Source organism: Clinocottus analis, unplaced genomic scaffold (genome assembly GCF_023055335.1).
Source record: "Clinocottus analis isolate CAN_PGR_092001 unplaced genomic scaffold, fCliAna1.0.p SCAF_12, whole genome shotgun sequence".
Lineage (NCBI taxonomy): Eukaryota > Metazoa > Chordata > Actinopteri > Perciformes > Cottidae > Clinocottus > Clinocottus analis.
In genome coordinates this window covers 8,186,831-8,202,839 of record NW_027175843.1, presented here as the reverse complement: position 1 = coordinate 8,202,839, position 16,009 = coordinate 8,186,831, and positions in this window count along the sequence as shown.

The following is a 16,009-nucleotide window of genomic DNA, read 5'->3' as shown; positions in this document are numbered from 1 at the left end:
GACAAGATTCTGAAAGGGAAGATTTTTCCCCTTGATTCCACTATGTATGATGTTGTTCAACACTTAAAACAACTCAAAGCAAATGTTGATGAAAACAAGAGGAAAGCAAAACTAAGCCAGCAGAGGAACTACAACAAAAACCGTCGTAACCTTGACTTCAAACCCAAACAAAGGGTGTGGGTTCGAAATTTCCCTCAGTCAAGTGCAAAGGTCAAGTTCACAGCCAAGCTGACCAAAAAGTGGAAAGGTCCCTACCGTGTCGTTCGACAACTTGGAACCCTCAACTACCAAGTCGCTTTAGAAGACACAGGTCAAGATGTACGAACTGTGCATGTTTGTAACCTTAAAGCCTTCTACCCTAGTGCTGAAGACGTGGAACACATGGAAAAGAAAAACATACTGAACATCTTGCAGGAAAGCTCTGACGAAGATTTCCTTGGCTTTCAAGACTGATAGTCTACTGACTACATCACTCTCTAGGAGACCACGGGGCGTGGTCTTGTCAAGGGGGGGGGAGAGAGTGTAGCAGACAAGGAAATCTATTTACTCATAGGACCAGCATTTTCCCTTCCTAGATGGAAAAAGGGGTGGATCCAAAAAACCTATAAATGAGCTCACCTGTGAGCCGGGAAAAAAAGAGAGGAAGAGAAAAAAAAAACCTGAAGCTGGAAACATCTCATGGAGGAACGGGCAGAGAGAAGCGATGCTGGGGGAAGGATAAGGGAGATTCAGCTTTCACAAACTTGAAGCTTAACAAGGAGCATCAAAGCACTGAAACCGGCTGAATCCTCCGATGACCTGAAAGTCAAGATGGACACCGGAAGCTACTGAACGGAAACGACTTCCAAGACCGGAGCCAAAACGGGACCCTGCTCGTAGGCCACCTGAGGACCTCCTGTCCTATCGTTGGACCCGGCAGATAAGTCCTTGACCACCTTTTAAGCTCGCCATCTGTTTCCCCAAAAGCCACCTCAGACCACACACACACACACACACACACACACACACACACACACACACACACACACACACACACACACACACACACACACACACACACACAAACAAACCGACCTCAAAGGGACAAGGACTTCCCCTCCCTCCACACACTTAGTTTGCTGTTCACTGGTGTTTTTCTTTATTCGATTAACTTTTGAAGAGACTTTGCTGTGGTATCACCAGACTCTAGTTTTTGAGTTTCGTTTTATGTTTCCTGGACAGTGGGCTCAAAGCCATACAGACCATATCCCTGAATTTGTTTGTTTGAGATGTTTAGTGGAAATGACACCTGAAAAGTAAACTGAGTGAACTCTTATTTGGTTTTGTATATGGTGTGTTATTGACAGGGTCTTTTGTAGTGGAGGAGTTAGACGGGCTAGTCAGGAAAACCCTAACTGTTTAGGTAGCTTCTTAAAAAAATGACATGTTAGAGGTTCTATAAAAGTTCTCTTCTGTCTGGAGCCTGAAGCCTACCCGTAACAGCGTAAGGCAAGCCTACACTACAGGTTTTTATAGCTTTTGTATCAAAGGGTTAATGATTGCTAATACTCTTGTAGTACTTCACGATCCCATGTCTGATTGTCTGACTGACTGTTCATGTTCTAAATAGCAGGTGTGTTTTACTTTACACAACTCAATAAAACACAATATATGTGCCTTGTGCTTAGAATGCATGGAGGAATTTAAACTCGCCTACAAAAAAAAACACAGATGCTTTCAGTCCGATAACACATATTTGTGCACTTTAGCCTTTTCGTGGCTGGACTGAGCATTACGATAACAAACAACTACGACTACATTTCCCCTGACAACACTTTCCCGCCACCTGTTTTCACATGTACAGTAAGAAAGAAATCCCACCAAATCTTATTTTTTCTATCCAGCAAACCTTTTTTGTTCTCTCCACCTTTTAAGGAACATAGGAAGCTTTAAGGAACATAGGAAGATTATCTTGGCAGTATTTGAAAGAGAACTATTTCGATCAGACTTTAAAAATGTCTCACCACAATTTTTTTTCTCACTTGCCTTTAAGGGCCAGCGTAGATCAGTAATTCACAAATTAATCTGAACAAAAGATTCCACATAAACCTTAGTAGGCTCTGTTGTAGGCCCACATCCAGGAGAACGGGTGATGCACCCTGGTGCCTGGTGCAATGCTCCTATATCTTCTCCAGAGTAATAAATGTTAATGGCACATTGAGGCGACATTATGGAGTCATGGTACAACGAGTCTTCATTTAGAGCCATGTATGAGATGAACTGAAGGCCAACTCTTTTAGGGTGCCCTGTCTGCTGACCTGGAATGGCCAATCCATTCTGATTAATTGGATCCTTTAACGAGCATCTAGTGACTATTATATGAACGCTCCAGAGGGAGAGGTTCAGGATGTTGGGATGGGTCCCCTGTGGAGTGCTGCTTCACTGGTCCCAGATCCTTCCAGGGGCCCCCTGAGAGCACGGTAGCAGCCGGCTGGGGGGAGATTACCACAAAAGATGGCTGGACCCTGTCTCCGGGGAGGGAGTGCAACATTGTAGCTCATTCAGATGATAAATAGGGAGTCTTGCTGTTGGTGTGACGTTGAAGCATTTCGCCATGAAGCAGTTCAGACTTTGCTTTGCAATGTGTGAAACGGGTCAGGGATATTTTTGAAATGTTAAAGTGTGAAATGATTTAGTCTTGTCTCCTTGATGGACGACTACACTGATATACTTTTACTATGACTGTTATTAATGTATCACTTTTCAAATCAGGTACAAAGTAGATATGAAGTACTTTACAAAGCTAGAAAACTGACCTAAAAAGAGTTTTTTTAAACGCCCTTACATCGTAACTCTCGGCTCGTCAGCCTTTGTTCAGATAACAAAAAATAATAATCAATTTTATTAAGCTAACAAATAGTAAAGCCGGCAGTGTAAGATTTAAAATAAAATTGAACATAGAAAATGAAGGTCATTGTTCACTCTCATTAGTAGTGATATGAAGCACTGACCTGTTTTTTGTCTTATTGTTGGAACATGGGAATACACTTGTGTTCTTTTTTACTCTGCACTTTATTTAGATGGATGAAAATAGAGTATCTGTTATTTTTATTTGAAAATGTATTTATTCTGCAAAGTTGCATATTTGATTGAAGTTTCACCAGTGCACACATCTGAGAAATGGGGGGATGGACCTCTGGCTTTATTGGACCAAGTAGAGCCTCCAAGTGAGAGGAAAGGTGATAGATTCAATTAATCCTCCTTTGTCCGTTTCCACAAAGAACATCATTATCACTAATGGTGATAGCAGCTGCAAAGAAACCTCTCTCTCTCTCTCTCTTTCTCTCTCTCTCTCTCTCTCTCTGTCTCTCTCTCTCTCTCTCTCTCTCTCTCTCTCTCTCTCTCTCTCTTATATGCGCGCGCGCACACACACACACTACAAGGAATGTACCCAGGAGTCACAAACATACAACAAATTCTCAACAGTTGTGAGACGCCTGTACTGAAGTTCAGCATGCAGCACTAAAAGGAACAAAAGGGTAATTTCAACAGTAGGCTAATATTTTGACAAATTAGCTCTCACCAATTCAATTTGCTTTTATTGCCTGTCTTCTTGGTGCAAGAGGTTGCTGAAATAAACCTTTGTGATTAGAATCAGCAGCTGATCCCATCACGGCCTCATTCAGCCTGAAGCAGCACTCCTCTGTCTGGGCAGCGATAGCAAACTCTTTTCATTGACCGCCATAATAGTTCTCCTGAAACCCGTTAATTACTGTGATGGTAAGATATGGATATGGCACTATACAGATGGTAATTGAAGAGATGTGTGTAACCACCCCCGCCATTATTAATCCACATTTCAAATTAATTGGAATAAAATGCTTGCTACATTAGCCTCATAATGAAAGGCCATAATCTACAAAAAATGTATAAAAGCAAGACCTTCTCTGCAGATTCAAATTAATTAAATTCTTTTTTATCCGCATTTCATTAAACTGCTCTCATTTCAGGCCAACCAGTATCAGGCTCTTCGTCAGTCAAGAGGCACCGATGAGAGAAAAAAGGGGAATTGTTGAGAGAATCCAACTGTCAGCAAATTTGGTTCCAAATTAATTATTTCAGCCTGATAACCCTTTTCATCTCTTTTGACTCACTTTATAGAAAGAGCCAATTAATTATGTCAAACATGCTCTGCTCTCTCCTTCTGCTCCCCAGAGTGGGCCGGCAGGCTGATGGGGATGTTTACTGTAAGAGGACAGGTTGATGGTGTGTGTGTGTGTGTGTGTGTGTGTGTGTGTGTGTGTGGGGGGAGGGGTGTTAGAGAACAGCCCGCTCCCAATCTCGACACACCTGTCAGGCATACAGCTCGTTATCTAGGCACTGAGGGCCCAGGCTGCTTTTGTCAGGAGCAGGGCTCTAACAACAATCCAAGGGAACGTGTTGGAGCCGCATAGTCAAACACACACACACACACACACACACACACACACACACACACTGTCCACTGTTAGACAATTCACTCAATTAGCCACCGCACTCAGCCACAGCCCTAATGAGCTGGGGAGTATAGAGAGGAAGTCAAGGGTTAATGGATGTTGTTTCTCGTAGGAACTTACATTTGTGTTTTTATTGACGCCCATGCAACAGTGTGTTCTCATCATTGCGGTTGTGTTGAGGTGAATCTCAAGGTAGGCACGGTACAAGAAACACTGAGCTTGGTCATGCTTCGTGGTTGGTAGAAGAAACATTACAACTACAGGATAAAGTGACGTTACTCCAGGATCTTTGAATGTTCTGTAGGACTGTGTTTCCAGTACATCCTTCACATAGTGATACGTTCATGTGAGATGTCCAAAAGTGTTTACAACTGCTCTGAATAGCCATACTTGAAGGATTGCCCAGCTGTGTAGTGATGTTCCTTGGAAAAGTGTCAAACAGAGATCTCTGGGAAGTAAGATTAAAAAACAGCCCTGCCATCAGACTTTAATGGCTATGAGAGTTCAGTCCTGTCCCACCGTCCAGTGTTTGAGGGCTCTCTGGCAAACATTTTGAGCCTTTTATCCAAACTAAAAGTAAGTCATCCCTGTCCCTCATGGCTGAACGCTCAGGAGATACATCCCATAATTTTGATATAAATGTGATTCCAAAGTCTGGAAATCAGCATGTAACCTTAAGAATCGTCACTAACGAAACGCATATTTTCTTCAATTAAGTAAAACTATTTTGGGTTTTATATTAAGTTTTATGTTTTTATATGTGTACACCTCTTCAAATATGTGAACGCTAGCCATCCACCTGCTAGCATTCTTTAGTTATGCTCAACATTAGCTAAAAATGTCACTACCGAAACACAAATGATCATGTCACTACTGAAACGCTACCATATGTTTCGGTAGTGACACAATTGAATGGTGAGTAGTCCAATCCATCATTTTGAAGTAAATATGTTGTGTGGACTAAATGGTAAACATGTAGGTAATGCTGATGTCTATCTGAAATTGTTCAGGGGAGAAAGGACCATAAGACACCAACATGCCGAAAGGTATTGGAAAAAGTGGAGCAGAGAGAATACAGACAAAGAGTGAGGGATGACCCAGTGAAACACCACGAATATTTAAGGAAGGAAAGAAAAATAAATAAGAAACGAATGGAAGAAGGAACGTTTAAATGTATCAGAGATTTATCCAACAGGGAGTTATGAGTTAAGATTAAGCAATAAGGTTGAGGTAATATGATTGCGTCGGGGGAGTTGTGGATGGCTGGTCAAATCTGTTGAAAAAAGAGTTCAGATCATTCACCCACTTTTGGTTCCCCTCAGGCTGTTGGTTGGGCCCTTTGAACCCAAAAATCGCCTTGGGAACCTTCCAGACACCGATGGTGTTATTCTGCTGCAGCTGGTCCTCCATCCTCGTCCTGTAGACATCTTTCCCTCCCTGATCTTCATCCTCACCTCCCTCTGCACAGTCCTCAGCTCATCCATGTTGCCAAATCCAAAGACCCTCTTCTTCTCCATGAAGAGGGTCTTTATCTCCAGAGAGATCCAAGGTTTGCCATTTGAGAAACACCGTACAGTCCTGGTGGGTACGGTGTTCTCGACACAGAAGTTAATGTAGTCTGTGACTCAGTCGGTGAGACATTCAATGTCTTTCCTATGGGCATCACTGAATACTTCCGACAAAGTTGTCTCAAAACAGTCCTTCAGAGCCTCCTCGGCTCCATCGGTCTATCGTCTGTGTGGGTCACAGCTGGCTGCTTCTGTGCAAGAGTGGTGTACACAGGCAGAAGGTGCACCAAGTTGTGATCAGATCGGCCCAGGGAAGGGAGAGGTGACGATGTATATGCCTCCTTGATGTTGGCATGGAGGAGATCCAGTGTTATTGTCTCTGATGTGGCATGTCACATACTGGGTTAATTTGGGCAGAGTGGAGGACGAAGGGTCGTGATTAAAGTCCCCAGAGAGAAGAAGTAGGGCATTTGGGTGTTGTATCAACAGCCTGCTTGTTGCCGAGTGGATGGCATCACAGCTTACAACGGAGCCCTGTCTCCATCTCCTGGTTGTATCGCTCTGTCTGACCATTAGACAAGGGATGGAACCTGGAAGAGAGGCTGGCAGTAGCCTTCATCAGTCGGCAGAACTCCTTCCAGAACCCGGTCGAGAACTAGGGCCCTTGGTCAGAGACTACATCCAGTGGGAGACCATGAAGGCGAAAAACCTGGGACAGCATAATCTCTGCTGTTTATTTGGCAGAGGGGAGCTTGAGCAGGGGAACAAAGTCAGCCATCTTGGAGAACCGGTCAACAATGGTGAGACTGACAGAGTTACCTTCGGACAGGGGCAGGCCGGTGACGAAGTCCAGGGAGACGTGGTACCGAAAGAGGGTGTGGTAGCCCCGATCGGCGCTGGCAGGAGGTCTTATTCTGGGCGCGGACCCAACAGGCGGCCACGAACTCTCCTGTACCCTTCAACAGTGATGGCCACCAGAACCGCTGCCTGAGGAAGCTGACCCTCCGCCTTACCCCTGGGTGGCTGCTGAGTCGGGAGGAATGTCCCCACTGCAGCACTATAGAGCGGAGGTTTTCAGGAACAAAGAGGCGGTTCGGGGGGCAACCGTTAAGATGTTGTGCCCCATTGGTAGCTTGTCTCACTGCACCTTTGATGCGCCAGGTCACTGCACACACTTTTCCGCTTTGACAAACAACTTATTCTCTAGTAGCTGCTGCAGGACCCTCCGGTCATGCTGTTCATGTTCATTCTCATCCTTAGAAACAAATCAAGATCTCATCCAGGTACACACACATTCAACATGTCCCTCAGGATGTCATTAACAAGTGCCTGAAACAGAGCTGGGGGATTAGTGAGACCAAAAGGCGTGACAAGGTACTCATAGTGGCCACTGGCGGTATTGAACACTGTTTTCCACTCACCCCCCTCCCTGATTCTGACAAGGTGATAGGCGCTTCTTAAATCAAGCTCAGTAAAGATGGAGGCTCCTTGCAATAGTTCAAAAGCAGAGAAAATGTGTGGCAAGGGGTACCTATTCTTCATTGTGATGTTGTTCAGGCCTCAGTAGTCGATGCAGGGGCGTAGGGACTTGTCCTTGCTCGCAAAGAAGAACCCAGCTCCTGTTGGGGATGAGGAGGGACAAATGATACCAGCGGCCAAGGAGTTCTTGATGTACTGGTTCATCACCGCCGTCTTCGGGACAGTTAACGAGTAGAGGCGTTCTTGGGGGGAAAGGTTCCGGCAATGAGGTCAATCGCACAGTCCTAGCGATGGTGAGGGGGGTGGCAGGTGGCACGAGTCTCGTCGAACACCCCTCTGAGGTCCTGGTATATGGGGGGAACCTGAGAGACGTCTGCTGCATCTGTGACGAAACCTGAAGGCTTGGAAAGCATATTAGGAGAGGCAGATCGGCGACAACATGAGTGACATTGGATACTCCACCCTGTAAGCCAATCAATATGTGGGTTATGTTCCAATAACCAGGGGTAACCAAGAATGATGGGTAACTGAGGTGAGTCAATGACATGGAAGATGTGCCTGTTCAGAGTGGTTACCTGACATTAGGAGGCCTCGGGGTGGAGTTTGGTGAGTCACCCGACAAAACAGACTGCCGTCCAAGGCGTTGGCATGCAGGAGAGCATTGAGGGGTTCCAACCGGAGCTGGAGTTGTTCTGCCAGCCCCCGATCGATCTAAAACTCTCGTCGCGCTGGAATCGACAAATACCGCCACAAAGAAACAGCAGGAGAATACAGAAGAGCGTGGGTTAGGGGTCTGGAAGGAAGTGAGGAGGAAAAGGTTCAGCTCACCAGTAATCCTCCATCCACTCGCAAGCCCAGTCTTTTACTGGGCACCTAGCCAGGAAGTGTCCAAACTTCCCGCAGAAGAGGCATCTCCCCTCCACTAGTTGGTGCTGGCGCTCCTCGGGAGAGACGTGAGTGCGGCCAAACTGCATGGGTTCCTCCCCTTTACTAGTGGGTGCTGAGGGGCTGGTTTGGCGGTTCCAAACAGATCTAGGGTGTAGGTCTGGCTGACGTGGAGGAGATGACTGCCTCCTGAAACCGGGAGGTCCCCTCTCGGCCTGGCGTGTCTCTCTCATTCTCGCATGCAGCCAGTTATCAATTTTGGTAGCCAAAGCAACCAGGGCCTCGAGGTCTGTGGGTAGGTCGAGAGGTGCAACTTGGTCTTTAATCTCCTCAGAGTTCACTCAAAAAGGCCTCTGAGAGGGCGGGGTCATTCCACTGACTGTCTACTGCTAGCATGCGGAAGCGGATTGCAGAATCAGCCACCCGACTGCTCCCCTGCTAGAGAGTCAGAAGTTCCCGGGCCGCCTCTCTGTCCGGTGGTCAAAAACCCTTCTTAGGGCCCCGGAAAGGTCCAAAACAGACAGGCAAATAACAGACTGATGATCCCACCCAAATGGGTGGGATCATCAGTCTGTTATTTGGTAGCCCATTCCCGTGCCCTTCCCGTATGGTTGGTAATGATGAACGCCACTCTGGACCATACAGTGGGTTAGGACGAGGGTTGGAGATTAAAGGTGAGGGAGCACAGTGAAAGAAAGGAGCGACATGTTGCAGCGTCGCCGTCGTACCTCTCAATGTGTGGGAGTCGGGGCTCAGGGTGTGGGTTGGGTGACGGCCCCTGAGCCAACGGAACTGGTGATATAGGTAGAGCTGGTTCTCGGCCGAGCTGGTTTAGCCGAGAATCGAGGCTGAGGAGCACCTGCTGTGCATGGAGGGTTAGAGCCTGCATCTGGTCTGTCATGGTAGTTTGAAACGCCCTCTGGTATGAAGCTCCTGGAGACCGCCCTCCAACCCAGAGAGCAACTGTTTGTGGTCGTACAGCCTCTTCCCTTGCTCCCGGAGAGGTGAACGCACGGGGTTTTCCTCTGCTGAGTCAGTCATCACCAGATTGTGCTGTCACGACCTGGTGTGGCGGAGCAGAGACTCAGGTGCAGAGGACTAACCAGAAGAGGCAGATTCTGAGAAAATCAAAAATCACTTTACTAAGGAGACAAAACAAAGAACAAAGCGTATTTGGAAAAATTCCCTTGTAAAACACTCACACTGGCTACGCCGTCGACTTGACCCAGACCCATAAACTAAACTTAACTTGGTTACGTTGTTCATTCTGTACACTGGGCATCTATTTTTTCTGTTGATCCGGGGAGAAGGATCCTTCTCTGTTGCTCTCCCTAAGGTTTCTTACTTTGTCCTGGGCGGGAGCCTTTCCTGATCCAATGTAAGGTCCTAGGATAGGGATGTTATATGTGTACAGATTGAATGAATTGAATTGAAAAGTAACTTTCCAAGAAGAAGATGGTTACAGACTCTACTAACAATTTATCTTCCTCTCTGATCAACATGTCATGGAATGTCTAATGACGTAGAAACAGGACACTACTTTGATTAGCTAATTTTTACACAGGTTTTTAGATAGATTGAGTAGGATAATAAGAGAGAGGAGGTTCTTTTCTGACACGTTGGGTCTGTAGACACATTGGGCACACATGTAAAAACCACTTTACGTATGGGACCTACATTTTGTAAATTGTTAATGTAGCTTTGAGATGACAATGGACACTCGTGTGTGAGTGTTACAATGACTCAGAGGAAATGAATCCTACAGCAGTTCTGCTGATTGATTTTCACAGTCAAACATTCCGTAGTTTATTTGAACGGCTCAAAAGTTCACTATTTTATGAAATTTTCTGTTCATCCCCTGTTACGTGTGTGTGTATGCCGTTGGCATCACTTGCGGCAACTGGCTTCATCCCCACACCTGCACCTCATCTCCAGGCACCTGTCCTTAATCATCTCACCCTTCCTACTAAAACACCCCGTTACGCCCCTTTACTGGCCTCACACCGCCCCTTTTCTTTTCTTTTCCTCCGAAGAGTTTAGAAATTCAAATATGCTTAAATTGAGTAGGAAAGCAATAAAACAATAACACGAGCACACGATTATAAACGTATTTGTAATAAACGATATAACTAAAATACGTGTTGTAGCAAGTCTCGTCGTCTCGGGCGTAGTGGGCACCACAAATAGAGCAACACAATGAGATTTAGCTTAGTAAAGAGCTTTATTTGGCCTCAGTTCTTGGTCGACTCCGTTAGTGTCGTAGCCTTAGTCGTCCTCAGCCACGCCTGCGTCTCCTGAAGTCACTGCTTTTAAAGAAGACGGCCACACACACACACACACGCACGCGCGCGCACACACACACGCACACAATTACACCCAGCTGCGTATCCTTACACTCATCTCTGCACCTGTTCCCTGAGTCGCTCCTCCACTCCCCCTCCGCAGCTGAGCCTAAACCACACCCCCGCACGCGTATAAGCAACGTATTCGTAATACGTCAAACATGTAATCAGGAAGAGATTACGCTTCTAGTCAACGTAATAGTTCTGGGGGACCGTAATTCGTAGGAGACAGGGTTAGTTGCAGTATAGGTGGGAGACTATCCACCTGGTGACATGGTGCAGCCAGAACAACCTGGAGCTCAATGCTCTGAAGACAGTAGAGATGGTTGTGGACTATAGGAAGAGCGCAGCCCCACCTGCCCCTCTCACCCTGCATAACTCCCCCGTTGACGCTGTGGAGTCCTTCCGCTTCCTGGGTTCCATCATCACCCAGGGCCTCAAGTGGGAGCTGAAAATCAGTTCCATCACAAGGAAGGCCCAGCACAGGATGTTTTTCCTGAGGCAGCTGGGGAAATTCAACCTGCCAAAGAAAATGATGGTGCACTTCTACACCGTCATCATTGAGTCCATCCTCTGCTCCTCCATCACAGTCTGGCATGCTGCAGCCACTGCCAAGGACAAGGCTAGGCTGCAGCGCATCATCCGCTCTGCTGAGAGCGTGATTGGCTGAATCTGCCGTCCCTCCAGGACTTGTGTGCTTCCAGGACTTTGAAGCGGGCAGGGAAGATTGCGGCCGACCCCTCTCACCCTAGACATAAACTTTTCGAGTCCCTTCCCTCTGGCAAGGGGCTGTGGGACAAATTTGCACCTCTGTGTTCAATTTCAGTTATAGTTCAATCCAGTAAAATCTTACAACTGTAATATATTATTTGGACCCTCTGATTCTACTTTGCAAACCATCCCACAAGAGCTAATTATTTAGAAGGTCATGGTCAAGATGAAGGCGAATGACTTTCCCAGGACACCATTACTTTAAAACAGTCTAAAGGGTGATTTATCATGAATCAAAAGACCATGAACAAATAAAATCAGTACAGACAAGTTACAATTCAGTGCTTTTCGTCTAAAAGAAGACCCTAAAAACGTGAGCTGACGTTTGCGGCCATGTGTGGGTGTGTGTACTGTTTGGGTCGGCATAGCTTTTCGGCGGAGTAGAAGTCATTCTCCTTGATTCGTTCCCAGTCACACATCCAAATGAGTTTGAATGAGAAACACAGCGGGGGGGGGGGGGGGGGGCTGTTGGCCTCCCAAAATCCAAGGCCCCATTTCTCTGCATAAGAACACATGCCTGTAAATAGGAGCTAAAACACGCAGGACAGGCCTGGAATGGTAATTTTTAAATTTGTCATACCGCAGTGTCTTTAGTTTTGTGTTGCATCTGGATTTACAATATTTCCCAGACTGTCTTTTGAAACAATAGTGTATTTCTTGACCGTGCAAAAACAAGTGCATATTTTCTGTTTAGAGTAGACTTTTAATCATGGAGAAACTCAATACAGGTACATTAACATATGCAATTATATTAGTAAAATTAGCAAATTAGTATATGTAATGTAATAATCATAGTACTAATCCCTCTGATAGTTTCAACAAATTGCAGTTCCTCTCAGCAATATGTTGCTTATTAACATCTGTTGTGTTTTCACAGAAGGAAACGGTAACAGAAGGATCTCTGATTAACTCGTTGTACCTGCTCAGCACCAAACAACAAATGACAAAATGTGCAACTGGCTTGTGTTAGTGAGTGACTACTGGATTTAATTTCATCAGGTGGAATGTCAGGAAATGCTTCCAATCTCCTATCTTGCACCTTTTAGGCCTCCTAGTGTTCCCCTGGCCCATCCACGGGTCGTGCACGTACATTGCACGTACATTTTGTACATTGTACACTTGAGAGATTGCTATTCGGAAAGCTATGGTTCTTTGGATTCCAACCATCATAACCATTTCAAGATTGGACCACCACATTAACTACAGTTCACGTTATTGTCAAACAACAACAAACAAACAATATTAGAATCAGGCAACTCACTGATGATGCCTCATATTGATCCAGTGTTGTTACATCTTAAAAAGGTCCAATTAAAAAAATTAAAAAAAAGCACAAAAAAGATTTTCCAAAACACGTGATTACATCCTCCAACAGAAAAGGCTGACTGACCAAATAAGGTTCTGCACATTGCAACTCGGCAGTTCCCGTTCACTGAGGCTGTGTTAATTGTAGTGGTGTGCTGGTGTCTTTTAATAAATGTATTCAAGAGGGAAGGAGCAACACCATATAGGCATTTGAAAATAAGTTGTAATCTTGAATAGTTTATGAAGCTTTTAAAGCTGAACATCTTGTGTTTTCTTCCATATCTGGGATAAGCCTGTTGCGTCATATGGCTCAGATGACAGGCGTGTCGTATAGCCAATGAAATTGCCCAAAAAACAAATCTAATCATGAGGGGGTTGGGATATGCAGAACATGAACTAGGCTTCATCAGAACATACTGCTGCTGACCTCTAGACATTTCATTAGAAAAACATGTACAATATTCATTTTCTGTGGGATTGATATGTGCTTTTTACTCAGACTAGATACGGTTTAAGGTTATGGTCCTATTGTATTGCCCAGTTCATAAGTCCCATTTATAGTCATGTGCAGGCATCTATTTACAAAGAAATGTTCAGGCGGGAATAAAAACCTGATATTTAGTATTTTCAAAGTCAGTGTCAGCAGCACTTAAAGACTTCACTCCAAATGGTACAGATTGCAATTTACTTAAGGTATATCTAGATTGGCCTTTTTGGCAAAGTTTACAGGATCACTAAAAGGTTTTAATTCACACCTCACTATGTTTTTAATTGTTGTATTTTTCATAAGTACTATCACAGAGAATTCAAATAGTACGTGGCCAAGAAGCGAAGTCATTATTTTCCGCATCGCGGTCAATTTCTCGGACTTTTCAAATTACGAATAAAGGCATAGACCAATCACAGTGTGTGATTGGTTGCGAATAGTAACAACATGGAGGCTCCTTTGTCTGAAACAAGATGCAGACCTTTCACAATAAGAGCCACTAGGGGTGTCCAAACTTTTTGCAAAGAGGGCCAAATTTGATAAAGAAAAGAAGCCCGGGGGCCAATAGTTCCTTCTGACATTTTTTTAAAGCACAAATGTTACATGAAAATACACACTTTTACTATAACAATTATCTTTATTTTTTAAATGACAATGTAACCAAATGTAATATAATGTAACCAATTCTGCCTTTCATTCAGTCAGATAACAATGAACAAACTGTATAGAATACCTTCTATGATTTCTATGAGTTATAACATTGCCTCGTGAACATTTTAAACAAGAGTTCAAAGTAATGCACAGTGGTCATTTATCATTAAACTTTAAAACAAGTGAATTTTGCTCGTATCTTTTACAAGATCTTGTCAGAGGAGAGGGTGGGGGAGGGGGGTCGGTCAGGGGCCTCTTACTCTCTCCGGCCAATCACACGGAAGCAGCGTGCTTGTTCGTATAGGGTTGTGGCCTGTGATTGGTGGAGCAGGGGGAGGCGGGTGGCTTTGGAGGAAGTGCCGTATGTTGTTGTTGTACGTGAGTGTGGGGGATGCTACGTGAGCCTGTTAGCTATTCCGCATTGAGCTCCGGTTAGCAAAGAGCCCCGTTACGTGAATGTGAACATTGCTGCAATAAACCTGCGAGTTAAGAAGACCAACGTCGTCATTACTGCGGACGTTACAGCAGTTACGTGTCATCAACAGCTTCAGAAACAGAAACGAATACATCTGTTCCTCGGGTTTGTGCTTCCATGATTTTTATGTCAAGTAGCTCCTCTGTCACGTTGATGTTGTCATTAACTCTTCTTTTAAAGAAAATCCGTAGTTGTGCAGTGTCCGATGCATCAGTGCTTTCATCGCAGGCTAATGAGAAATAATCAAAAGCCGTCCCCGTCCCCAAGTTGCTCCTGAATATCTGACGCTATGTCCTCAGCTCTGTGCCACGGTGTGGCGTTCCAGGCACACTTATAAATTCTAGCTTCTTCTTGGGGCAAACGTTCTCCACCATGATCATGACACAGTTTTTAATAAACGTACCTTCATTAAAAGGCTCGCCATGTTTAACAATTAGCACGGCCACTTTGTAGCTGGCTTTGGTGATGTTTTCATTCGACTCACTGGCTCTCGTGAGGAATCGCTGTTGCGCTGCCAGGTAGCTTGGAGTTGCTTCACTTTTTCAGCGCGCTCACTCCCTGTTAGCTTGTCGTACGTTGTAGCATGTTTAGACTCTAGACTCGTAGTGTCTCTCTACGTTGAAATCCGTAAACAAGGCAACAGTCTCTTTACAAATCAAACAAACACAATTGCCTCGATTTTCATTGAAGTGTTGTAATTCCCACCGCGCCTGAAAGCGGCGGCCCTCACCGCCAACTTTTCTCTTTTTTTGCAGTCGAGAAGGGTTCGCGGCACAGCCGCATAGCCCGATGACATTAGAATGGTGCGGCCACCTTGTGGTGAAAGAAGGAATTACATCTTTAACGTTTTTTGATTTGTTTATTCTGACAGAGCTGGCGGGCCATAAATAATACATTATTAGATCGAAGCTGCGGGCCGTATGAAATCTGGCCGCGGGATGTGAATGGTCCGCGGGCCGGACTTTGACACCCCTGCGGGACACTGTGTAACTGTTTACCAGAAGGGACTCAGATTTACTCATGACATTTTGCTGTATTTAAAATTGATTCAAAGTTGAGTACAATTGAAGGTTTTTGAGACACGTCCTATTTGTGTTTTCAACATCTGCCATCACCACAAGCATCGAGCCGAGTCACCAGCCAACTCGATTAGCAAAAACTTTGTATGTGTTCAGTTTGTAATGCAGACCCGAACAGGGGGAGAGAGGGGGGCTATTGAATGTGTCGATAGAACTGCAGCTTCTCAGATCATCTGGCCGAGCTGGTTACCCAAATCCATTGAAATTGATGGAACACTCTCGTATAGAGAATATCCTTGAGGATCTCAATGAATTTACTGAGCGAGTATACACAAAGTCACATAGTAGGCCTCAACAGAACCGTCACTCACAGAAGCAAATTACTCGGATCACTTTGTATTTACCACAAACATGATAGTTGTATTTCAATAGGATCTTAGTTGTACAAACATCACATGTTTGTGCAATGCCACAAACCTCAGTCAACTCCCAGATTCACAGTTTCACACTGTGTACGTAATAATAAGCATGTGTGCACATTTTGCTGTATTAACCACCCTAATTATGCTATTTCTCTTTGATAATGAGAGAAGAATATGAAGAACTGATAAA